Genomic DNA, 27625 nt, shown 5'->3' on the forward strand with positions numbered 1-27625 from the left:
GGAACCCCTCCTAATTCTTTGGATTTTTGTTTATCATTGGCTGAGCTTTCAAAGTAGCAACGTCCTTTTAATATATGACATGCCTTATGGAAACAGTAGTATTTCAGCAGTGACATTAAGTTTATTGGATTAACAGAAAATATGCAATATGCATCATAACAAAATTATACAGGCGCATAAATTTGGGCACCCCAACAGAGATATCACATCAATACTTAGTTGAGCCTCCTTTTGTAAATATAACAGCCTCTAGATGCCTCCTATAGCCTTTGATGAGTGTCTGGATATTGGATGGAGGTATTTTTGACCACTTTTCCATACAAAATCTCTCCAGTTCAGTTAAATTTGATGGCTGCCGAACATGGACAGCTTGCTTCAAATCATCCCATAGATTTTCAATAATATTCAAGTTAGGGGACTGTGACGGCCAGTCCAGAACATTGTACTTCTTCCTCTGCATGAATGCCTTTGTAGATTTTGAACTGTGTTTTGGGTCATTGTCTTGTTGGAATATCCAACCCCTGCGTAACTTCAACTTTGTGACTGATGCTTGAACATTATCCTGAAGAATTTGTTGATATTGGGTTGAATTCATCCGACCCTCAACTTTAACAAGGGCCCCAGTCCTTGAACTAGCCACACAGCCCCACAGCATGATGGAACCTCCACCAAATTTGACAGTAGGTAGCAGGTGTTTTTCTTGGAATGCGTTGTTCTTCTTTCGCCACGCAAAGCGCTTTTTGTTATGACCAAATAACTCCATTTTTGTCTCATCAGTCCAAAGCACTTTCTTCCAAAATGAATCTGGCTTGTCTAAATGAGCATTTCCATACAACAAGTGACTCTGTTTGTGGCGTGAGTGCAGAAAGGGCTTCTTTTTCATCACCCTGCCATACAGATGTTCTTTGTGTAAATTGCGCTGAATTGTAGAACAATGTACAGATTCACCATCTGCTGCAAGATGTTCTTGTGGGTCTTTGGAGGTGATCTGTGGGTTGTCTGTAACCATTCTCACAATCCTGCACATATGCCGCTCCTGTATTTTTCTTGGCCTGCCTGACCTGGGTTTAACAGCAACTGTGCCTGCGGCCTTCCATTTCCTGATTACATTCTTTACAGTTGAAACTGACAGTTTAAACCTCTTTGATAGCTTTTTGCAGTCTTCCCCTAAACCATGATACTGAACAATCTTTGCTTTCAGATCTTTTGAGAGTTGCTTTGAGAATCCCATGCTGTCACTCTTCAGAGGAGAGTCAAAGTGAAGCACAACTTGCAATTGACTACCTTAAGTACCTTTTCTCATGATTGGACACACCTATCTATGAAGTTCAAGGCTTAACAAGCTAATCCAACCAATTTGGTCAAGTCAAGTTGGGGAGCATGCACTGGTACAGTGCGTTGCCGCACACACTACACAATGAAACAACTCAGGATCCCAGTTTGCAACCCCCTAGGCAGACACGCGGTCCAGTCCCACCCTCCAGAAATGACCCTCTATCTGCCGCAGCCAGGTGTTACGTGGGTGACCCCTTGGTCTGGTCCAGCGACTCGGGTCCCCAACAATGAGGATCTTACGAGCTGGATCACCCTCGGAGAAACGCACCACATGGCCATAGTGCCGTAACTGACGCTCCCTCACAATGTAGGTAATGTGCTTCATTCGGGACTCCATGAGCAACCACTCATTCGACACAAAGTCAAACCAATGGTACCCAAGGATTTTCCGGAGGGACACAGTACCAAAGGAGTCCAGTCTTTGTCTCAGGTCACTGATTAGCGTCCATGTCTCGCAACCATATAGCAAGATAGGAAGCACCAGGACTCTAAAGACTTGGACCTTCGTCCTTTTGCATAGATATCGGGAGCGCCACACACCCCTTTCCAGCGACCTCATGACCCCCCATGCTCTCCCAATCCATCTACTGACTTCATAGGAAGAGTCACCAGAGACAATGACAATGTCACTGCCAAGGTAAGTAAATCTCTCAACAACAACAACAACATTTATTTATATAGCACATTTTCATACAAAAAGTAGCTCAAAGTTCTTTATATAATGAAGAAAAGAAAAATAAAAGACAAAATAAGAAATTAAAATAAGACAACATTAGTTAACATAGAAAAAAGAGTAAGGTCCGATGGCCAGGGTGAACAGAAAAAACAAAAAAAAAACTCCAGAAGGCTGGAGAAAAAAATAAAATCTGTAGGGGTTCCAGGCCACGAGACCGCCCAGTCCCCTCTGGGCATTCTACTTAACATAAATGAAATAGTCCTCTTTGTATTTAGGGTTCTCACGGAGTCACTTGATGCTGATGGTCATACAGGCTACTGGCTTTTAATCCATCCATTATTGTTGGAATATCATGGTGCTTTGAGTAGATGCCACCACCAAAAGGACACTGGAAAAGGAAACAGAAGAGAGAGTAGGGGTTAGTACAGATTTTAGAGCCACCATGAATAGTTATTATAATGAATTGGATATACAGAGTATCAGGATTAAATTAAAGCGAATTTCTGAAAAGGCCATGTTAAAATAATGTGTTTTCAGCAGTTTTGTAAAGTACTCCACTGTATTAGCCTGGCGAATTCCTATTGGCAGGCTATTCCAGATTTTAGGTGCATAACAGCAGAAGGCCGCCTCACCACTTCTTTTAAGTTTTGCTCTTGGAATTCTAAGGAGACACTCATTTGAGGATCTGAGGTTACGATTTGGAATATAAGGTGTCAGACATTCCGATATATAAGATGGGGCGAGATTATTTAAGGCTTTATAAACCATAAGCAGAATTTTAAAGTCAATCCTGAATGACACAGGTAACCAGTATAGTGACATCAAAACTGGAGAAATGTGCTCAGATTTACTTTTCCTGGTTAGGATTCTAGCAGCTGCATTCTGCACTAGTTGCAAATGATTTATGTCTTTTTTGGGTATTCCTGAGAGGAGTGCGTTACAGTAATCTAGTCGACTGAAAACAAACGCGTGAATTAATTTCTCAGCATCTTTCAATGATATAAGAGGTCTAACTTTTGCTGTTTCTTAAGTGAAAAAATTCTGTCCTAGTGATCTGATTAATATGCGATTTAAAATTTAGATTACAGTAATCCATCGCTATATCGCGCTTCGACTTTCGCGGCTTCACTCCATCGCGGATTTTATATGTAAGCATATTTAAATATATATCGCAGATTTTTCGCTGCTTCGCGGGTTTCTGCGGACAATGGGTCTTTTAATTTCTGGTACATGCTTCCTCAGTTGGTTTGCCCAGTTGATTTCATATAAGGGACGCTATTGGCAGATGGCTGAGAAGCTACCCAACCAGAGCGCGTATTACGTATTAAATAAAACTCCTCAAATATATTGTGAGCATGGGGGCTGTTTGCACCCCTAGAGCAGTGGTCCCCAACCTTTTTGACAGCAAGGACCACTTTATTAGATGCAAATTTTTCCACGGACCGGTCGTGGTTAGTTGGGAGGGGGCAGTTTTATACACAATTTACATAACATTTCTATTATTATTAAAGTTATTAAGCAGTTCGCATATGTTTGCAATCTGATATTTTTCTTCTTTTTTTGCATATAACAAAGACATATGCTTTACATTTGCCAATCCAACAGATTGCACATCACAAACATTAACACTGCAATCTTTTTTTCGTGTCTGCCGTTTCTATAGGAGGGTGACAATGAGTTAAATTCCAATGGATGTTTTTCAAATGTTGACGAGCAATAAGCAAAAGGAATCAATGAAAACCACAGACAACAAAAACAGCAAAAAAAAAAAAAAAAAAAAAAAAAAAAAAAACAGTATTAGGAAAGTTTGAAGAAAGAGATTTTTTTACAATGTTTCTGTTTGGGGATCGTTGTGCAAACGTGCACAACTGAGCTGCGACCACAGATCTAACTGCTCTGTGGATGATTCGTTCAAGCATTTCAAGGTCACTTTGTTGTAATGAAAGCATCTGTTGAATGTACTTCGTAGTAACGTGACTTCTATAGACTCATGTCATATGGGGAAACTGTCGGGACCATAAAAATACTTTGTTGTAATAGTCTCTCACCTCGGTCTCTCTCCTCTCTCTGCACCGCTGCAAAGCCCCGCCCGCCAAGCGTTCTGAAAAGTCTGAGTGAGTCACCGTTGCCGGCAGTTCTCTCGCGGCCTGGCTGTCAGACGGCTGCGGACCAGTAGTGGGCCGCGGACCGGGGGTTAGGGACCCCTGCCCTAGAGGATACGGCCGCTCCTCAAAAAACGCTGAAAGATTACCTTCACATTGCTCTCTTCCTTGCTGGGCTTACATATGGCTGCTCTGTCAAGCGATATGCTTCCTGCACTGTGCTTCGCATACTTAAAAGATCAAACAGCACGTATTGATTTTTGATTGTTTACTTTTCTCTCTCTCTTGCTCTGACATTCTCCGCTCCTGACGGAGGGGGTGTGAGCAGGGGGGCTGTTCGCACCCCTAGACAATATGGACGTTCGTCTAAAAATGCTGAAAGATTACCTTCACGTTGCTCCCTTCTGTGCAGCTGCTTTGTCAAGCGACATGCTTCCCGTACGGTGCTTTGCATACTTAAAAGCTCGAGGGGCACGTATTGATTTTTGATTGTTTGTTTTTCTCTGTCTCTCTCACTCTCTCTGACATTCTCTGCTCCTGACGGAGGGGGTGTGAGCAGAGGGGCTGTTCGCACACTGGCCTAGAGGATACAGATGCTCCTCTAAAACATGCTGAAAGACTACCTTCACATTGCTCCCTTCCTTGCAGCTGCTTTGTCCGGCGGTGCTTCGCATACTTAAAAACCAAACAGCCCTATTAATTTTTGTTTGTTTTTTTCTCTCTCTCTGACATTCTCTGCTCCTGACGCGCACTCCTTTGAAGAGGAAGATATGTTTGCATTCTTTTAATTGTGAGACGGAACTGTCATCTCTGTCTTGTCATGGAGCACAGTTTAAACTTTTGAAAAAGAGACAAATGTTTGTTTGCAGTGTTTGAATAAAGTTCCTGTCTCTCTACAACTTCCTGTGTTTCTGTGCAAATCTGTGACCCAAGCATGACAATATAAAAATAACCATATAAACATTTGGTTTCTACTTCGAGGATTTTCACCTTTCGCGGGGGGTTCTGGAACGCAACCCCCACAATCGAGGAGGGATTACTGTACAGTCAACAGTTACCCCTAAGCTTTTTTCCTCCGTTTTGACTTTTAATCCTAATGCATTCAGTTTATTTCTAATAGCCTCATTGTATCCATTATTGCCAATCACTAAGATTTCAGTTTTCTCTTTATTTAACTTGAGAAAGTTACTATTCATCCATTCTGAGATACAAGTTAGACATTGTGTTAGTGAGTCAAGAGAATATGGGTCATCAGGTGCAATTGATAAATACAGCTGTGTGTCATCAGCATAGCTGTGGTAGCTCATGTTGTGCCCTGAGATAATCTGACCTAATGGAAGCATGTAGATTGAGAAGAGCAGCGGACCCAGGATAGAGCCTTGCAGAACACCATATAGGATATCATGTGTCTTTGAGTTGTAATTACCACAACTAACAAAGAATTTTCTCCCTACCAGGTAGGATTCAAACCAATTTAAGACGCTGCAAGAGAGGCCCACCCATTGACTAAGGCGATTTCTAAGAATATTATGATCAATGGTGTCAAAAGCGGCACTCAGATCTAAGAGAATGAGAACAGAAAAATGGCCTCTGTCTGCATTTACCCGCAAATCATTTACTACTTTAACGAGCGCAGTTTCTGTGCTGTGATTTGTTCTAAAACCTGACTGAAATTTATCAAGAAAAGCATGTTTATTGAGGTGCTCATTTAACTGCATAATGACTGCCTTCTCTAGAATTTTACTTAAGAAAGGCAGGTTAGAGATGGGTCTAAAATTTTCAAGAGCAGAGGGGTCGAGATTATTTTTCTTAAGTAGGGGTTTAACTACAGCACTCTTAAGACAGTCTGGGAAGACCCCTGTATCTAACAACGAATTTACTATGTCAAGAACATTTTCAATTAGCATGACCGATACTTCTTTGAAAAAATTTGTTGGTATTGGGTCAAGGACGCAGGTGGAGGGTTTCATTTGAGAAATTATTTTATGCAAATCAGGTAAATTTATCCTAGTGAAAGAATTAAATTTGTTTATAATGGAATACTGGGGTTTAGGAGGATCCTTAGTGTTGCGGAGATATACTATGTTATTTCTAATATTAATTTTTTGATTGAAAAATACAGCAGTAGCCTCACAGGTTTTACTGGAAGTACTTAGGAGGCATTCTTTTGAGTTACCAAGGTTTAACAGACGATCAATCGTCGAGAATAAGACTCTGGGATTACTAGCATTGTTATTTATAATCTTAGAGAAATAGAAGCGCCTCTCAAGACGGACTGTGTTATTGTATTCTGTTATTTTAACTTTTAATATTTCATAGTGGATAGTTAGTTTAGTTTTCCTCCATTTACACTCAGCTCTACGGCATGTTCTCTTTAAATCAGACACTGTTTGGGTCTTCCATGGTATAACAATGCTAGTAGATTTTTTAACTGTCTTTTCAGGTGCAACTATGTCAACAGCAGCTCTCACCTTAGTATTAAATCTTTCCACCTTACTATTTACATTATCCTCGCTATTATAGTTGGCACTATAAACGGGCTGATTGCTTAGAATATTTGTAAGTTTTAAAGCTGCTGATGAGTCAAAGAAGCGTTTTTTAACAATATGCTTCTCATGAGTGTTTTCTATCATTATTTCTATATTAAAAAGTAGAAGAAAATGGTCTGATAGACCCATATCAATGACCTGCTTTTTATCAACTTTTAGTCCTTTAGTAATCACTAAGTCTAACGTATGACCTGCTTTATGTGTAGGCTGATTAACGAGCTGTCTCAAATCAAAAGAGTCCAGGAGGTTCATAAATTCTTTTACTTTTTGGTCACACTGATTATCTATATGAAAATTAAAGTCGCCGACTATTAAGAGTGTGTCATAGTTCGTAATTAAAATTGACATTAAGTCAGAGAATTCCTCAAAAAAAGACGTGTTGAATTTTGGAGGTCTATACACTGATAATACTAGAACGTGAGAATCTCCATGGATAACAACAGCGAGATACTCAAAGGACTTGAATTTACCAAAACTGACATCTTTACATTTTAACCATTTTGAGTAAATGTTTGCCAAGCCGCCGCCTCTTTTTCCTTGGTGATCTGCACGAGTAAAACTGTAATACGGAGGCGCAGATTCGATTAAAACAGCTGCGCCATCTGAGCTAAGCCACGCTTCACTTAGTGCAATACAATCTATTTTTTTATCACTAATAAGATCGTTGATAAAAAACGTCTTGTTAGTTAAAGCTCTAACATTTAATAGTGCCATATTTAACATTTCAGAGGGGCAGAGATGAATACTATGTGCGTTATTGATATTTGGAACAGGAACTAAGTTGTTTTTATTAACGCCGCTCTGTGTGTATTTTTTGTTTAATCTATAATCCGTTTTTATAGTTTTGATACATTGTTCATGTAAAGTTGTAATTTTAATTAAATTATTGGTGTTTATGCCGTATTGCCTATATTTTCTACGTGCATTGAGACTGGTTATTACAGTACTTATGTTGTGCACTTTTATGGAAGATTTTATTAAACAATTATCATGTCCTAGCACAGCAGTAGCATTTCAGAAGGGGTTAAGAGCAGAGACAGATAGTCAAGATAACCGAATTACCTTAGATATGTTTTCGGAGAGGACCTGGGCGCCGAAACTGTTCGGATGCAGGCCATCTCGCTTGAAGAAACGCGGTCTTTCCCAAAAGAGGTCCCAGTTGTTGATGAACCCGATGTCTTGATTCTTGCAGAAGCCCTGCAGCCAGTTGTTTAATCCTAGCAGACGACTGTAGTACTCGTTTGATCGTCTGATGAGAGGTTGTGGACCCGAAATGAAGATCTTTGCCGATGGGGTCCTCTCCTTCATGTCTTTAATTAATGCTGTGAAGTCAGCCTTGAGGATTTCCAATTGTCGGTGCCTTATATCGTTTACGCCAGCATGCAAAACAATTGCTCCAACTGCTCTGTTCTTGTGCTTCTCGTAGATTGCTGGCGCACGTCTCATCACATCTCGGACACGAGCACCGGGAAAACAAGAAACAAACAATTTTCTATTAGGGCATGTGATATTGAGGTTTATAACAATAGAATCAACTAACCATTATTACATCACCAGGGGCTGAAGGCGAACTGGGGACGCTGAGAGGGTCGAACCGGTTCTGCGTTAAGCTGCTTGCCTGTGCCGATGGAGGTGTTCTGGCCTTGAACCCCCGCCTGCATAGCTGAAATACGCCGAGGTCATCATCGGTGTCGTCGTCACTCCTATGAGGCGCGGGGGTGAAGTTCACTTGAACGGCACAACGCGGGGTTAATGTTTCACCAATTACAGATGGCGAGGACGGTTTATCCAGCAGCCGAGCCTTCAGATCTCTAAGGTATCTTCATCTGGACAGGAGTTTCTGAATCTGTTCGTCGAGTGCCTGGAGTTCCTCTACTACGACTGCAACGCGATTCATCTCACCGTCGGCCATTGTCTGCTTCTGCTTCCGCTTCCTCTTCGTGCCCTAGGACGAATGAGAGTGAGAGATTGGTTAGATAATACACGGGTGACCAACAAGGTCAACACTCTCTCTGCAAACAGACACACTGCTGATGGCTGTGCCCAAGAGGTCATTAAAGGCCTGAATCTTGTTTTTTATCCAGGACACTTGCAAGCCCAGACACTCAGACTCCTCGCTCAGTCTCTCGAGTGCCCCGATCAGAGCCTCCATTGACTCCGCGAAGATCACAGCGTCGTCAGCAAAGTAAAGATCCGTGAACCTTTCTTCACCAACAGATGTCCCATAGCCGCTGGACCCCACGACCTTGCCCAACACCCAGTCCATACAAGCATTGAACAGAATAGGAGCAAGAACACACCCCTGATGAACCCCAGAATCAACTGGGAAAAAACGCAGAGGTCCTGCCTCCACTCTTCACAGCACTCACAGTATCAGTGTACATGCCGGCCATGATATCCAGCAACCTCGAGGGGATCCCGCAAATCCTCAGGATGTTCCACAGGGCAGCTTGATCAACTGAGTCAAACACTTTGCGAAAATCGACAAAGGCTGCAAAGAAACTCTGCCGATATTCACGTTTGCACTCCATGAGAACCCTCAGTGCCAGGATGCGGTCGATGGTAGACTTCTTAGGTGTAAAACTAGACTGGTCCGGTCGCTGGTAGGTGAGCAAGTGATCACGGATCCTATTGAGGACGACCCTAGCAAGGACCTTACCTGGCATCAACAGCAGTGTTATCCCCCTGTAGTAGCTGCAATCCAGGCGATCACCCTTCCCTTTCCAGATAGGAACGACAAGTCCCGTTTTCCAGTCAGTTGGGATGATGCCAGTCTCCCAAATAGAAGCAAAGATTGCTTGCAATGCCAGGAGGACAGCCTTATCACCAGCCTGTAGAAGTTCACCCCGGATACCACAGATCCCTGCAGCCTTTCCCCCCCTCAGCTGGTTCACCACCTGTGCAATCTCAGTGAGTTTGGGTGGTTCACAGCTAATTGGAGGATCAGCCTCAAGAACCATGGACCCAGAGATGTCCAACGTCCTAGCCAGAGGATCAGCTTTGAAAAACTGCTCAAAGTAGTCAGCCCAGCGGGTCACAACTGCAGTGTCATCCGTAAGGACTATTCCATCAGCTGCCCTGACTGCGACTCTCCGAGGAACAGATTCAGATGTGCGTAATGCTTCAATTCCTCTGTAAGCAGGACGTGGGTTGCTAGACCACAGATGATGTGTCACTTGCTCACAGATTCCTCTAACAAACTCCTCTTTATCTGCCCTCAGAGCCCTAGCAGCCATCTCTCTCAGTTCCCGGTACAGACCAGAGATACCATTGAGCCATGAAGTGCGACTCCTCTCGATGATATCCAGGGTGCTCTGCGAGATGAAACACCTCCTTCTGGGAACACTGGTAACACCAACACAACCCTCAGCAACCTTCAGGGTCTTGTCACGGAAGGTCTTCCACATCACATTAGGATCGGCAGTCGTACCCAAATCTGCAAGTTCCTCACACAAACTCTGTGCAGACTCATTAGAAACAGCCTGGTCTTGGAGTCTGACCAAGTCCAGGCTCATTTTCCTAGTAGTAAGCTGGATCTTAAGAGTAGTGTCACAGGTGTCTGGTCACACTTATAGGTAATCTAACTTAGACACCATTAAAATATCCGACTACGCCACCCAGTTTTATTAAGAGACTGGGAACTCCTGAAATTTACCAATAATAGCACACAGGTTTCTTTAAATTGGGCGGTGAGTAAACACACAATGAAATACACAACAGTAATTTAGAAAAAAGCAACAGTAAGTTCTATTGTACAAGACAATATAAGGTACATTAAAAAGATAAACGAACATAACAGAACCTAAACGTATCAGGAATTAATGTCCTTTTTTTTAAAAGGAAAATACACAGTCCACACTCTAAAAGTCCGTAAAAACAAGAATTGTAGGATACAACCTTTAGTGGTGTAGAGTCCAGTTTGGGCACTGTGTTACCCCAACACTTAATTGTTCATGGATGCACTCTGTTACCCGGCAGAAGGCTGTGTCAAATTGTTGACTCCCTGTCAGCGTCTCTTTGTTGTTCCTTTTTCTTCCACTCTGGGCTCCTTGTGTGGCTGGGACCTAGGCACGCCTCATTCCTCGTCTGTCAGCTTCGCTTGGTCCTCTCATGCGGCTTCCCTCTTTCGCTGGACCCACAACTGGCGTCTCCTTGTGGAGCTGTCTCTTCCTCCCTGGAAGTATATGTTGCCGTCCTTGTGCCTCACGTCGTGCCAGCCAGGTACCCTTGTCTGTCTGCGAGCCCCTGTGCCCTGTCCGAGTGTCTTGGCAGCGTTTCCTGTGGACTCTCCCTTCTGCCTTCTGCTGGCCAGCAGTTTATATTTACTTCACCCCTCTGTTGTCAGTCCTGGACAAACAGTCTAATCAATGGCACCTCTAAATTGCCTGGGTTTAACAATTAATAAAAACATAAGTTAACAAAATGTATGGTTACCAAACATTAATAAGTTCAGATATGCTGATTAGGAACCAATATTTCCAAGCCAGGTAAATACAAACATTCTCTAAGGTTAAACTTCAAGCAGTGACTCCCTGGCAAGACAGCAAATACCATTAATAAGTACAGACATGCTGATTAGAAACCAATATTTCCAAGCCAGGTAAATACAAACATTCACTAAGGTCAGACTTCAAAGCAGTGATTCCCTTGCAGGATAGCAAATACCATTAATAAGTACAGATAGCCTTTTAACTTCTCACCCCCCAGTCCCCAACAGTGGGTGCCTAATGGAACCACCCAGTGCACAAAAAAAATGTAAAAGTGTCCCCCTCTGACATCAGCAACAACAAGTTTGTGGTCAGAATTCACAAACTGAGCACTTCTGTAGACCCTGCAGTTTTGCAAGAGCCTCCAGTGTCTGCCCACGAGGATGTGATTGATCTCCTTCACCGCACCACCAGTATTGGAGTACCAAGTCCAACGATGCAGTTCAGGGCACTGGAACCAGGGTCCAGCGATTCACAGCCCTTGACCTTTTGCAAAGTCAAGAACCATGGAGCCACTTTCACCACGGTCACCAGATCCATGGGGACCAAGACAATCCTCATAGCCAGCCCTGTCAGTGCCAGTGGCTGCATTGAATTCACCCATGACCAGAGGAGTGTCACCTCGTGGGCACCCATCAACCACAGAGCGAAGCTGTGAATAAAATGTCTCCCTCACCGAGACATCACTCACCGCGGTCGGAGCATACACTGAGACAACAGACAAAGCACCCAGAGAGTGCCGTAATCTGAGTCTCATAATACGCTCGTTGAAAGGAGTGACATTGGACACCACCGGAAGAAGCCAATCCGCTACAGCAACAGCAACTCCCCGAGTATGACAGCCATCAGACCGACCAGACCAATAAAAGGTGTATCCACATACAGAGATCTGGCCAGTCCCTGGTCTGTGCACCTGGAGAGTGCCGCCACTGAAATGCGGAGTTTACGCAGCTCCTCCGACAGCAGAGGAAGATGATCATCTTGCCAGAGAGACAAGACGTTCCATGCACCCACATGTATGGGCCGCCTCAAATTGGGACCCAAGTGCAGCCGTGAAGCGGGTGATGCCTCAGCACCACACCGGTTCCAATCCCCAACAGACCTGACCCTATTGGCTCTCCAACGATTTCGACATTTCCGGGAATGGGGCTCCCAAGGGCTTTCCCCCATCCCCTTCATGATGTGAGCAGCCTGTCTATGGGCGGCTGCAGCAAAGCTACTCCTGCGGAGAGCAAAGAGGAGTCCTTTCTGTAGTCTCGGAGCTTTGTGAAGTTTTTTTTTACGGCGGCTGGAGTGCCAATCCTGCCACCAACCCCCATGATTTCCTTGCAAGTTGGTGGACCGCTTGCAGGGCCGGATGCAGTTTAACGTCATACCCAGGACTTATACAAGTATTGTATACAATGTAAGTAATCAGCATTGAGCGGTTACATGCATTCAAATCAGCAAAATTACAAGGGTACCCAAATTTTTGTACAGCCAGTTTTTCTCATGCCTCAGTTGTTTCCTCCCACACTGGACAAACGGCCATCACAGTGTGATCAACTATCAGGCCCCCTGCTGCTCGACTCCGTTCAAATTTATCCTGGGTCAATCATGTTGGGTTGGCCACAAGAATTCTCCTGCCTATGAATGGCCAGGAAGTCTCATTTGGTGTGCCACATGTGGACACCAGGGGGCATACAGCTCCCCAAACAGACCCTTTTTTTCTGTCCTTTCCAGGTAATGGCTATGGCCACCCATCACAAGTGACATGGTTTAAACTGACAGGATAACGTGTTTAAAGTAACACATTCTGAAAAGGTTATACAGTAGTGACCAAGAAGTGAGATATCAGATGTATTGCATAGCTAATATTGCTTATGAGCATAGAAGCAGCATCAGGCCCAGAACCCAACCATCCCCCACCCCTATAGGGAAGAGTGGAAGAGTTTAATGCCTTTGGGAACAAAAGATCATTGTATCTGTCTGTATTACATTTCTGTGTTGATAATAAATTTTATTTATATAGCACTAGGGGGCTTCGCCCCCTGCTCGCTTCGCCCGCCAACCCCCATGTTTGGTTTTCCAGATACACACTTTCAAGATTTTTTTTTCTTTGAATTGTTGCTATTTCATTAGTTTCATTTTTATTTCAGAACTTCTGTAAAAACAATATTTGTAATCTTGCGAGTCCCAATATGCTGAATCTTTTTAATGAGGTCAGGACAGGTTTCTCTGTTTGGAATTTCAGCACAGACATAACGATCTACATCATCAGCAGTTAATATTTTTTTTTTTACAAAGTAAAAAAGTAAGTAGAGTTCTGCATTGGACTCCTGTCTGTAAAGTCGTGCTATTTTCCTCTCACAGTTCCAAAAGTACATGGGGTTACCAAGGTGATACCCCAGCTTTTGTCTAGGTTTTTATACAAGGGCTAGACAGAACGTTTTTGACTCCTGGGGTAAATGTAGCTTTTTAAATAAACAGACAGATAAATATATATACATAAACAAAGTAACCAATAAATGCATGTGCGGTAAACTCCGTTTTTGAAATTCTCAAGATTCTTTATTTGTCACATGCATAGTTATACAGGACAACACCAGTGAAATGCATCCTGATCCACTTATCAAAAACTGTGCAAAGATAGAAGAATATCAGTTAAATTAACAAAAATTCATAGATTGAAAGATAACAGTATAGTAGAACATAATAAATAAGTAAAATTATGTGAATAAGGTAGAATTAAGTGTTAAGGTGCAATAGTGTAGTAATTAGTGTGCAAAACCAAAGTTAGACTGGTGCATAGTTAAATGAGGCAGTTGGTTTGTTCTACTGCGATCTTTACTTTCTTTTTTTATATTTTCTAATTTTCCTACTTTCATATCCTTTAACTTTCTCCACATGTGTATAGCGCCGTTTTTTTTTTTTGTTTTTTTTTGAGCCTTTCTAATTTCACTGGTTTCATAGTCTCTAACCTGCTCTGCATGTGTTTAGCGCCTATGTTTGTAAACGTCATTATGAAGTTCCACTTTGTCATTTTACTCATTGTCTTTTAATTCTGAGCCATACAGTACAATACATAGAACAGAATAAATCCTCAATACAGTATAAAAATAAAAATTCTAGAAGTACGGAGTAGAATTTCACATTAGATGATATCACATAATATGATTTGGATTTGTTTTAAGTCCTGGAGACCTCATTCATCAAGCTGCTTCCCCCATTTTGCCATTCCACATCTGAAATAGCGCTAATCCGATGAAAGGACCCCTCATTCCCACGTCCCCATTCATCAGGGATGACTTTACCTTAGGCAGGCAATCTACAATTTAAAGAGATTGTTATTTTCTTGTGAATTGTTACATATGCATTATTTTCACTTTTACTTTAAAAACTTTTGTAAAAACAATACTTGTTTCTTTATTTCCTGCCTCGCGCAAGGTTACATCTCTTTCTTCCCAGACGTATAATACTGCTCGTGTTGTGAAGGGTGTTGCGGCTGAACGTATGCTAAGGATATGCCTTTGGATCATTTGCTGTCTTGCTAGCTGCCTCTTCTGCCTTTCGCATGTCATTGTTTTAAGAGCTGGGAACACATGATGCTTGCCTGCCAAAAGCAATCCAACAACTGCTAGCTTAGAGGTTTGTTGACTTGTTTTAAATGATGGCTCACTGCCTGGTCTTGCGTGATGTTGTAAAAGCATACCTGTCTTTTATTTCTGGCCACGGGCGTGGTTGAATTCATTCTTGCAGGATGTATAACACTGCTCATGTTCGGTTGGGGTAGCTGCTGTCGCAGTTTTCTCCACATGTGTATAGCGCCCTTTTTTTTTTGTTTTTTTTTGAGCCTTTCTAATTTCACTGGTTTCATAGTCTCTAACTGGGGGGTATTTTTCGTACATCGCTTAAATCATTCGAGATCAGGTGCCTCATCTTGGATAAGTTAATGCCGTTGACACTCATCCGTGATAGTTCGGTTTTTCAAACGCAGCCGTGTATTAGATTAGTCTAGCTGGATCTAATCATCCGAGATGAATGCGCGCGCCCGCGCCGAGTGAAAAGCCCATATATATTGAGTCTAGAAAACATGATCAGCAAGTCTTTGATAGGCTGTAACAAAATGACGAAAGAACGGCCGCATTTTTTTTCCCCACACGTGGCACAAGACCTTTTATTCGAAGGACATGAAGAATTTCAAGACTTAATATGCACAAGGGATAACACTGCAAAAGCAGCCCAGACCAGAAAAGATGGCTGGCAAAAAGTGGCCGACAAATTAAACGCTAAGTAGTGTGCATTGTACTTACTGAAAGCAGCGTTTCATTTCCTATGTGTCAGATTAATTATTATTTAATATGTCATAATTCCAGATCAAACGTGAGCACAAGGAGAACATGGGAACAGGTTAAAGTGAAGTACAAGAATATACTTCAAACTGGTAAATATTGGTATATAACTATTTAAAGAATTGTTGACATAAATAATCATATATAATATAAAAAACATTAATTTTAAAGCTAATAAGAAGGCAGACGAGCAAAAAACCTAACCCCTGCAGAAGAGTTGGCTCTCCAGCAAAATGCCCATCAACCTGTTTCTGAGGGCATTCCAGGTGGAAGCTCCTCCTCAGAACCAGTGGCAGGATGCAGTAGTCAATTCATTTCAGGTAAAGGATGGTCATTGCATATATTTGTCCTCCATGTGTGCCATAGGTATGTTCCATATAGCCCTCTTTTTTGTTGGGTCAGTTGCAGGGAATGTCATATCCCTTGAACCTGTGTCTGACCAACGAGATATTGACAAAGGTCAAATATTTGATGAAGACACTGTGTCTGATTATTCATCAGGAGGAGAGGTACATTTTCCAAATAATGTTTGATCAAACTCCACTCTGATCAGTCCCATGTGCCCCAATCACATTTGGAAATCCTGGTAATGAAAATGTTACGCTGATTGAGATTCTTCATGGAACTGTGGGTGTTTTAGCCTGTGTATTACCTACCTGCAATGGCATGATACGTCTCTTTTATTGTCTGCACACGTAGGTGTCCAGGAAACACTATGAAAACCCGAAGGAAATATTTCAGAGCCAAACAGACTTTACGAATTGCCTGGCAAACTGCACTTTTAGTTTAATTTTCTGTATCGCCTACAGTATATAAAAAAGTGCCGCTTGTAAAAAACCTCAAAGCAATGCATGCTGTCTGTGTGGTTGTGAGAGCCCGACTTCGCCGAGTTTGACATCGAATATAAGGTGCTAATAAATCTTTGAGGTACAATATTCCCCCTCGGCTAAAGTGGTATCTTTCGAAAAGAATTTCCTACAGGAGCAATAAAGGATCTTGCCGATCGTGCAAACCCCTCTCTATATAAAATTCTCATCTTATAATTTGCGCACCAATATCAATTGGTCGCTCATTCATGAACGGCGAAGCCATGACTGAATGAATTCCATGCACGGACACTGATTAAGTGTGTGAGCTAATCCTTGTTTACGTAGAACAAACCTGCTCCGAGCAGGTTTGAGGATTAGGATGTGTTGCTATGACAACACTTTCAGCAAGAGTTTCGAAAAACCGACAGATCCAGGATCATGCCAAATCGTCAACAATTACACCCGGCTAAACAACTAATCCACATACAAAAAATACCCCTCTGCTCTGCATGTGTTTAGCGTCAACGTTTGTAAAAGTCTTTATGAAGTTCTACTTTCTTTTATTCATTGTCTTTTAATTCTGAGTCGGATTGGAAATGCTTTTCTTTCAATTCCACTTATTCCGGGCTGATAATTACTTTCTTTATTTTCTAAATTTGCACCTCGATTATTCTTTTTTGCTCTTTTTTCTGTCCAACACATTTGAGTCTCTTTTCTCCGTGTCCGATTGGACGGGCTTTTTTTCCATTCCACTTGTTCTGGGCTGATCATCACGTTCCTTATTTTCTAAATTTGCACCTAGATTATTGTTTTTCTTTTTAGCATTTTTTTCTGTCCATCGCTTTTGGGTCTCTTTTCGTCGCGCTTTTCTTTCTTCTTCGTTGAATCGTCGACGTTTCATTTCTACCCTATTCATTTCATTTCTACCCTATTCATTTCTACCGTATTGACCTTATACATTTTATATGCACTGAGAGCCCTGGAGCTGTGTGTGCTGCATGACTGCCTTTACACTACTGATTTGTTTTTTTTGATATTGCTTGTAAGTAGGGTGTGTCTTGCAAGACTCTCGTTCTATGTTCCCGTTAGACGCACCGTGGCAGGTCTCTTTCGTCTCGCGGGTCATTAAATTATCTTCCGAGAAGATCACGTATCGTAGACTATCAGGACAGGATTTCTTTTTATAATAGAGAGACTTTTTCCCATGCTAAAGGTGATAGCAGCCTACCACTAAACAAACTCTTCTACTTAATTATGGTGGTGTATAATGGGTGATGTTCATTGTCCATAATAGACAGCAGCTTGTATAGTGTCCTCATCCTATGCAGCTGTCTCTAGAGAGTCCACTTCTATACCAACCACAGATCTATTCCGCACATGATCAGCTTGTCAATACACTCAGCACCCCTCTTTTTCAAGCTACCCCTGTTATCCAGTTCACCACTCCACTCCAAACCTGAACAACTTGTCCCTCAGTATGATGGGCTGGATGGTGATGACCACTGGAAAAGTCAAAGAACATTATCCTCACAGTACTACATTTTTTCCCTAGATGCAAGTGGGTAGAGAATGGCATCATCCACACCAACCTTCTCTCAATTGGCAAACTGCAGAGTTTCTAATGCGTGATTCACCTGTGGTCTGAGAAGATGAAGTAGTCACTCTAGGGTCTTCATAACATGGGATGTTAAAGCCACAGGCCTGAAGTCATTCAGTTCAATTTTTTAGGAACTGGGATGAGACATGAGGTCTTCCACAGTGCAGGGACCCACCCCAGTCACAGGCTCAGGTTGAAGGTGTGCTAAATAGGTTTTGCCAGTTCTGCAGCACATGCCCTTAGTCTTGGGCACACCTTATATGGGCCAACTACCTTCCTAGGATGCAGCCTCCTCAGTTTTGTAACCTGGTCAACAGTGATGGTGTGAGAAACAGGGGGCAAAGAAGCAGGGGGCTGTTAGCACCTTCTGACATGCTGCTATGTTGGTTGGGGGGGAGGGATACATTATCTATGCTGGCAGCTGTGAGAGAGTGGCCAGTGAGTTAGTGGCAGTTAAGGCAGGAGCAGGGCAGTCAAACCAGTTGTAGAGGAGATTGAATTAATTTGCTCTTTCCACCTGGTCATCTCCTGTACCTTTGTTCCTTTGCTTAGAGCAGTGTTTCCCAAACTTGGTCCTGGGGAACCCCTGTGGCTGCAGGTTTTTGTTCCAACCAGATTCCTAATCAGTGATAACACCTGATAGTACTGATCTCATTTAATTAGCTGTTTTTTTTTTCTTTTATTCGACATTCAGAAAAGCATAGCAGCATGTTTTTTACATTTATAAGACATTTAGAAATATTTCTGCTTTTGCTATAGATTTAAATGCTTAACTCTCTTTTGTTGATTTCATTATATTTTGCCCTTACTCTGTGCAGTTTTTCCCCCTTCGTTGTATCTTAATAATGACAATTTAAAACGAGCAGATCAGACACCCAGGCAAACAACACTGAATAATCAGAGGCTGCAACTACTTTAGAGTCAGACCCACTAATTAGTAAATAATGGATTAATTAAACAATTAGAAGACCTAGAAAAGTAGAATGAAAATCAAGATGAAAATACTGTTAAAAAGAAAAAAAAAAACATTATTCCTATATAACTGCTTGGTACATTTTAATATTTTTTGTTAGCAAGCTTAGTTTTCTAATTTCTATATTGTTCCCTAAACACAGAACTTGGGAAATATCAGTTCACTTAATTAGCCCAGGAGTTCAATTAAATACAGAAGTTAGTTGGAACAAAACCCTGCAGCCTTAGGGGTTCCCCAGGACCGAGTTTGGGAAACACTGGCTTAGAACCTGTGATGGTCTTTATACCATCCCACATCTCTCTTATATTATTTTGCTGCAACTTGTACTCTACCTTCTTTCTGTAGGACTCCTTAGCCTCTCTTGGTGTAACCTTGACTTCCTTTTATACACTGCTCAGCTCTGCCTGGTCCTTGTTTTTGAAAGCCCTCTTCTTCTTGTTAAGAAGGCCCTTAACATCACTGGTAATCCAGGGCCTATTAGCAAAGCAAGTGTACAGTTTTAACAAGAACAGCGTCTAAAATAGAGTTCAGACAGTCTGTCATGCAGTTTGTAATCCCCCCAATATCATTACCATGTGGTTCCTGTAGAACAGGGGTGGGCAAAGTTGTTCCTGGAGGGCCGCAGTGGCTGCAGGTTTTTGCTCCAATCCAGTTGCTTAATTAGAAGCTCCTATTGCTCAAGTAACACTTCTGCTTCACTTTAGTGGTTTCGCTCGTTAAGATTTTGAACCCTCATTGCTTATTTTAGTCTTAAGCAGCTGTTTTCTTAGTTTTTAATGGCTCCTTATTAGCAATAAGATGCAAATAACAAAAAGGAAAAGGAAAAAAAATGTAGGATATGAGAATGACTTGCCATGGCAGAGTTAAGGCACTAACAAGCCATGCAATTTAATTATTGGCAAGGATTGTTTCCTAATTAAGCAACTGGGTTGGAGCAAAAACCTGCAGCCACTGCGGTCCTCCAGGAACGACTTTGCCCACCCCTGCTGTAGAACATTCCAGTCAGTTGACTCAAAACAGTCATAAAGACCATTTTCAGCTTCAGGAGACCATTTCCTAAAGGAGCACATAGTTGTGGGTTGTCTTTGATCTAGAAGCATGTAGGTAAAAAAAGATTATGTTCAGATTACCCAGTTGGGGGAGGGGAGTGGCTTGGTAAGCATCTTTCACATTTGCATACAGAAAGTCAATTGTCTTATTCTTTCTGGTAGGACAATCAACATACTGAAAGAAGGAAGTTAGAGTTGAGTCCAACATAATGTGATTGAAGTTGCCAGTAATGACAAAGAGTGGGAAAACTCCCTGGGCATGTAGTATGGGCGGACACCCACCACTAATAGTTCAATGTCCCGACAGCAGATTGTTTCCTTAACTGTTACATGCCCCGGGTTACACCATCTGATATTAATAAATAGTGTAAGTCCCTCTCCTTCGCTTTTGCCACAACGTTTAGCATCCCTTATGATTGAGAACCATGAAATGTTATGCTAGCATCAGGAATATTTTTGGTTAGCCATGTCTCTGTCAGACACAACAAACTACACTCCTGATAGACCCAATGGTTTTTAACTAGTGCCGCTTGCTCGTCCATCTTGTTGACCAGTGAGTTCACATTCCCCATTACCACCAATTGAATAGATTGTTTATATTTCCTATGTTTGTTCACAAAGTTCATCTTTACCTTAGTGCCAGCCCTTCATCCCTGATACCTGCGCCTCAGTTCTTACGCAATGAGCTGGGATATGCCAGGGTGTCTTAGTTTGGAGTGCGAGTAGGTCTATCTTTGTGTAAACAAAGTTCCTGCCATTAACTTGCATTGTAAAAAGATCTATATCCACATTAAACTTAAACAAAAGCACTTTACACGTAGTAGACAAACAGTCAAGAAGAAACTACATGGAGCTACTGGTTAGGCTGCCAAACGTGTTGCCGCCTAAGTCTGGTTTAGGTCTTTGTGAAACCATTTATTGCCAGTACTCAAGTCCCTATGATGGAATATTGCAAAAGCTGGACATTTTCCAGGTTTTTAGCAGGTAGAGGACATAAAGACAACCCTATCTCACCATGTTAAAAACACAGTCACAGAGAAATTGTACTGTAGTTCAAAACATTTCCAAAAAAATGTTCAGCTAAAGAATTTGGAGTTTATCACAACTGGTTTGACAATCCTTTATCTGTGTTCTAGTTTGGTTTATTTATTTATTTATCTTTTAAATAAATATTTCATGGGATGGGGTAAGCAAGGTTTGCTCACTAGTTGTTGTTACAATACCATTTGATAACAATGCATTACATGGTATTTTGAGCACCCAAACATCATAGCATATGTCTACAGATACAAGTTGGACAGTACTGTGTGTACGACTGATTTAATGAGACAATGTGAATGCTTTTACTATTTACCACTACTACATACTGTAATACAACAGCTGTCACTTACTGTTGATGCATGGTGCAGCCATCTTGGATTTTGAGGTCGGGGTTGTTAGGTCTTTGACGACTTTCCAAGTAGTAAATCGGGATTGTGGGAGAGTTCTAGTTGATAATTTCTCTCAGGAACTTGGAAATGCAGACTTTCTACTTCAATATGGGAAAAGAATTTCTCTTTCTTATTCTAAACATTTAATTTGTCCAATCACATATTTCTTTCCACTCAAACAATGTTAGTTTTGTAAATCTCATCATGCTTACAATGTTTTTACTGAGCTTGCACAGCAGGGCACTTTTACATCTGGATCCTTCAAAACTGACAGATGTGGTCCACTCTCAGCAAGTCTCAAAAATTACAAATTTGTGTTATTGAAGAGCAGCATAAAGGTCTTCCCTGGCTGTTCCAACTGTGTGGATGCACTACATATGCAAACTGTTCTCCATCTTTTGGCTAGAAGGCAAAAGCTTAATATCTGGGAGGACTGAACATGGTGCTGGAATACCTGAATTAAGCAGTGACTGTGTTAAGGTGCTTCCTGGGGGATGGGGATTACTCTGTACAAGAGCATTCCATTACTATGAGATGCTGAGTCTAGACTGGTGTTCTGTTGATGTGCAGGAAGGTGGTGTGTCTTCTGCTGCAGTGCTGGAGATATGTTTTGTGACAGGTACAATAACTTGTGCAAAGGAGTGTGAAAGAAATGAGCTTCACTCTTACTTTAGGCGAGAGAATGGCAATCCTTTTTTATTATAAACAAGGAACCACGGGGGGATTCACACACTATGAATGCATGAATTCTATTTTGTGAATGTCGTGAGATACTTTTAATAACACAGGCCAAACTGGTCCTCTTTATGTCCCAAATATAGTCCCATCAGGCAAAATAGCAGTATTAGTCTTTGATCATTTGAATTAGAAAACATGTTCTAAATTGGTAAAAGGTTGGTTTGTATACAAGCTTGTAGAGTTTGTCTTTGAAAATGACAGTTAAATAACCTGATCAATAAAACCAGATAACATCAAGGCTTACCCAAGCAGCTAGATCAAAGAGTTTTCAAAGAGTCACAAAATGCAATCAGACTTGCTTCGTTTACTGTGGGCTGACTACCTGCCTCAAGTTTGATTTCCTTTCTCTGGGGAATGGCACTTTTCAGGAGATGGTGTGCTCAGCGGTAGCTGCCATGGCGTTTGATTGATGGAACATTTGGTATTGGCTTTCTGTATCTTTACAAGAGTTCATCTTCCCATTCCTTCTAGCAAAGAGTTAATCTATTCCTGCAGCTGCTTAGTTTTCCACACAAGAACATGTTATGAAGAGCCACACTGGCCATTGTCCAAGAGAAGAGAATCACAGCCTGTAAAAAGTTAATAGAAAACATAAGAAAAAATGTCTCACAGTAGTGTCTAGCAGCTATAGAGCAAATGTTTGCATTACTGCTTTTTTACTGTGATTTGTAGATCAATTTCTGTTGGTCTTTTCCTGAAAAACATATGACAAGATGATTATAATAATGTATACTTTAATACAGCAATAATACCTTCTCCATATTTATGAACATTTTTTTTCTTCTCCCCAAACTAAACAATTTCATGGTTTATTTGTGCAACAATTATATTAGTCTAACCTTTCAATGAAACACTGGGGTCTTTCACCCAATACGAGACTAAAATACGGATAGCCAAGTCCAGACTGTTAAGTTTCTTGATGTTTTAAAAAGCTTTGCAAATGTACATAAACCGTAGAATACACTTCCGACACACAATAAGTGTTACACTTCAATGTCAAACCATCGGTATTTATACTTCAAATAATGTGCAATATTAGTTTAATTGTTTATACTGTGTATAAATATATTGACAATGACATTGTATCAGCTATAACTGCACTAATTATGCTGATTTCATCACACCCAACGGCAACAGAGATGAGCAATTACCCGCTCATAAATGTGTTCCCAAAAACATTTTCATTACACTATAGTTATCCCATCACTTGGGGGTTGGCATCTCCTGTCTCATTTTATTTACAGTACGATAAGAATCAGGCTTGTCCTTCTTTTGGTAAGTATAGTAGCGTATTTGCTGTGGAAAATAATGTGAAAAATATCAACGGTGACATTCTACAATTGCCTGTAAAAGCCTCAAATAGTCACAGCCCCTTTTCCTGTTAATTGAGCATTGTCTTTCTCAAATTAAGAATAGGAATAGCATATAACATCGTTATTTTACACAACTGAGTGTAAGTTAGTTAAAAAAAAAGTACAAATAGCTGAAAGTGTATCTGAGTAAATTTAATTTATGGCTCTTTTACTCCACTATATTTTTTTAGGTCAAATATCATCATACTGTTTATTTCATTACATTTTTAAGCAAGTTCTCGTTGCACAGACCAAGGTATTATAAATACGTATGAGACGATTTAGGTGTGTTGTCAACTTAGGCTATGGTTAATGGTTGCTCAGACACAGCCAACAGAATGCCATATATCATTCAATAATAAAAGCATAATAGTGTGCCTTCCACTGATCATTTAGTATGTCACTTCCATGCTACCTGCTGAGACAGGGAAACAGAATGTGCATTTTCCCCATGGTCATGTTTGAAAATGGCACCTAAAGAAATCTCTACTTGTAGCGGTCCGGTGCCACTAAGATGCACACCGTTGAGAAGACGGTGATTTATTTATTTTTATGGTGGAAATTCCAGGGACGCACCCAGTCTTGGCCCGATCTGCACTCACTCACAAACAAAGACAAAAAAAAAGCAAACCAGTAATCAAACAGCAAATAAAGAATGTAATGAAAACAAACGAAATACATAAAAACAACAATACCACTCCTGTTCCCCTTATGGCGACTATACATTAAGCACAAAGCACAAACAAAATACACACAGTGAAGTCCATGAAAAACGGCAACGGATGAAATGTAATGATGGGAATAGATAGTCCAGAGATCAGCAGATTGAATGGGAATATTCCTGAAATGGTAAAGACGTGTTCAGGAGCGCTCCTTTCTTCGAAGGATGGCCATGAATCCACTTACAGTCTTCATGTACACAGGCAGACGGCAGACAATCCAGAACTCAACCACGAAATGATCCAGGACAAAATGAATAAGTACAGGTAACTCAAGAAAAGGCAGACAGACAGGAACTTGAAACACAAATTACAAAAACTTTTTTTTTCTTTTGGTCACCGGCCCCCTTTTTAAAAGCAGCGCTGACATCCTTTGACCCCAACAGCCCCTGCACCTTCAGCAGATGACCAATCAGAGCCACTGCAGGGACTGCTGGGAGTTGCAGTTTCAAATTCTAGTAGCATCACTACATACTGTACTTTAAAAAATTCACACTTAAATTTGAAGAAGCATGGTGAGGTATGTTTTGTGGCTTATGTTTTTTGTTTTGTAAACCCCCTCTCCCTTAGCAGTCTTATATGGAGATCCCTAATGTTCCTAATAACAGCATTTTTTAATCTATTGCAAACAAGACTTTATGGGCATAAATACTATCTCAGCTTATACAGTATATTGTCCGAACAACATCTATATGTTGTACACATGAGATATTGCATCAGATTTTTACAAGCCCAATTACTGAAATGCTAGAGTGAACATGGCCCTAAAAGTTGCTGGTTGGAAAAGACACACTCTGGATTCCAATGAGATCTTGTGGCTTGCATGGAGTCTTATTATCCCTTGTTCTATTAAACCTAATAAAAAGGGTGTCAGCTTTCCTTCAAGCAGAGTATTTTTTGCTGCTACCTTATGGAATTCTTACAGAACACTACCCTGCCAACCAGAATCTACTAGAGTCACAATGACTCAAAAAAATATGAGTGGCTTATTAAGTGAATATACTAGATTTGTGCTCCAAGGGAGAAATTTGAGTAGTGATATATTTTGACTTGGTAAACTACTGAATAGTTACTACACAACTGTTATTCTATCTGCCACTGAATTGCAAAGTATGTGACTTTTATTTTCACTGAGCTGTCTGTTTATTAATCCTTTTATGCGATTCATGAGAAGGCATTTCAATTTAACAGGACTGACCCATGCCCAGAGCATTTTTCAGTAGAATATTGACTCTCAGATTTGTAATTTCTATTTTATTATGTTGTATTGAGTTATTGTAGTGTAATATTAATGCACATATGTGTGGAAAAATATTGTTCTGTATTGTTTTGTCTTGGTAGAGTTCTATATTACTCTACTTTCCCCTTTTGTATTATTTATTGTATAACCTTTGTCTGGATGCTTCAAATCCCATAGACTTACCATTGTTTATAAGGTATTGTACTTTATAACTTCTCCCAACCTTCCCTTCTTCATCTATAACCTCAGGTAATTACATAGAGTAAAAGGACTAGCAGGAGTTAAGTTACAACTTAAATGTATTGATAATATTCATAAAATAACAATAAGCAACTATACAACCTGATAAATGCTGATATGTAGTTTCAGGCGGCACACAGACTTGCAGTTACTTTAAATGTCTCTAGGTAAGTCATCATTTTATGGCTTCCTTCAGGATGAGCCGCATGCCTGTCTCAATATGGCTGCCGAGTTGCGCTTCTTAGTGTGGTCTTTTCAGTTCTTGGTGTGTAAGATGTTCCTTCATCATGATGGTGAGAGAGAGAGATAGGGAGGGGTAAAGCAACAGAATTTATATATTCTTTGTCCAAATCTTTACACCAATAGGACGTTGTGCTACAGAATGGCCTCTGATTCAAATCAATCCCAAACAGCCATACTTCGGACCAGTGGGGAGACACAATACCTTTCATGCCTGCCCCAGAAACCATTTCTTGAGCTGATGCTTGCCAGCTTGTTAATTTGGCTTTCCTGTGGGGGTTGACTGAGAGAGTCCTACAGAGAATCACTTGCCAAACTGGTTTTGGACACTTCCCCCGACCATGTCATAAAATTCCTCACTCAGTTCTAACTGACTGGTGGTGGTGGTGGGTTCTTCAACATCAAATGCTGTTCTTATCAATGATATAACACTAATATTATATTGCTCTGACTAAGTTACAAATAAAGACATATAAAATATTTATCTTATTTAACTTATATACAAAATTTCACACCACAGCAGTATCATTTAAATTGTCTATAGGAGCGCATTAAAAATATGAATAAATGAGGCAACCAACTGATATACTGTACATCTGGTTATACCTGAGATTTAATAATATATCTTGAGTTTAATTGTGGTTAATTCTATAATTTGAGTGCTGGAGTGGGTAATTTAACCCTTAAACCGCCAGAACCAGCTATAGTCCGTTCCCAATGCAATTTGCCAGCACGCCAGAGCCGAATATATTCAGCAAAGTTCATTCGTTTAACGCCGCAACTGGCTTAAGTTGGTTTCCAGTGAAATTTGGAAGCATGCTGGAGGCGAATATATTCGGCAGCGTATATTCATCGAATGCTGCAAGCAGCTATAGTCGCTTCCCAGAGCAGTTTGCCAGCACATCAGAGCTGATCAGTCAGTATCATATATTTGTTGAGCAGCCAGCTCATGACCTGCAGCACCACTGTCCCTGGGATTCAGCCACTGCACTAGACTAGCCTGCAAGTATCAGTGTTTACCACTGTGTGCTTGCGTGCAGCCAGTTCAAGCACAGTTGGCTATGTGATTTACTGAATTTCATCAATGGCGTCAGTTGCACCTTGTACATATAATAATTGATTGTTGCAGTAGTTTTTTTTAATAATTTTTGCAGTTCATGGGCAGTGTGTAAAATGATCAGTGTTGCAGTAATTGCGATGCTGTTTGCATGAAAAAAGTGTTCCATTAAAATTTCACATTTTCTTTGTGAATTGTGATGTTTACTTAAAAAGTGCAGCAAAAAAGTATTTGGCGTCCAGGGGTGCATTAACCCCCAAGTATGTGGCAGTTTAAGAGTTAAAAATAGAATTGAGCAGCAAACTGAGCAAAGGAAACTACAGCTTCCTTAAGAGAATTCTTTTTAAAGATAAACAACAAACTGAAATTGTATTACTGTTTAATATGTAGTAAAACCAATCTGTGATTTTTACTCAGTTTTCTATATTTTGTATTTTTTCAAGTGATAAGGTTGTTAGGTGGTGTTCGCTTAAATTTTTACTTTTGAATTTTATTTTGTTATCCTTCCCTCTGGAGTAAGGGTGCCTCATCTACTGCTGCCGGGTATCCCAATAGGGGAGGCACAGTGTAAGTTCATCCACATTCACTAGCACTGCACTTAGTTTTCACCATGACACTGACAGCAGTTATTTTCTCATCAAAGTCATAAGTGTCCATCCATCCATCCATTTTCTAACCCGCTGAATCCGAACACAGGGTCA

The sequence above is a fragment of the Erpetoichthys calabaricus genome, chromosome 3, assembly GCF_900747795.2.
Source record: "Erpetoichthys calabaricus chromosome 3, fErpCal1.3, whole genome shotgun sequence".
Lineage (NCBI taxonomy): Eukaryota > Metazoa > Chordata > Cladistia > Polypteriformes > Polypteridae > Erpetoichthys > Erpetoichthys calabaricus.